At 54.5% G+C, this 376-nt stretch overlaps 1 pseudogene; it reads right to left on the bottom strand.

Moving 5' to 3' along the window:
- Positions 1-250: 250 nt before the first annotated feature.
- On the bottom strand, positions 251-376 carry LOC136278852 (U2 spliceosomal RNA; annotated as a pseudogene).

The raw sequence follows: 376 nt of genomic DNA, 5'->3' as shown, positions 1-376 counted from the left end.
CCCGCGTCAGGTAAGTATGCTTTTTCAGCGTCTGCCCTCGGTGAAAAAATCCACTTACCCCTAGGTCCTTGTGGTAGTGCTTTGCGCACTTCAGAAAACGTAGGCCAGCGGCCGTTCCTGCCATTGTCTGTTGTCTGAATTATCATCCCTCTTTCACCTCTGCCCCCTCTAAGGGCGGGGGGGGCGCCTGTAAGCATAAAGGGGTGCTGTACCTTTGACTTTGGGTGGGGGTGAATGTGTCTTCCCCAGAGGGAAGTGGGCCGCACTCGGAGGTAGTGCTATACCGAGGCAACCCGTGGCTGGGACGAGGCAAGCCTCTTTTCCACAGCCCAGTTCCAAAAATCAGTTTAATATATGAGCTGCTCAATGAGCAGCG

The sequence above is a fragment of the Pocillopora verrucosa genome, unplaced genomic scaffold (assembly GCF_036669915.1).
Source record: "Pocillopora verrucosa isolate sample1 unplaced genomic scaffold, ASM3666991v2 scaffold_62, whole genome shotgun sequence".
Classification (NCBI taxonomy): domain Eukaryota; kingdom Metazoa; phylum Cnidaria; class Anthozoa; order Scleractinia; family Pocilloporidae; genus Pocillopora; species Pocillopora verrucosa.
This window is presented reverse-complemented; position numbering and strand designations above follow the sequence as displayed.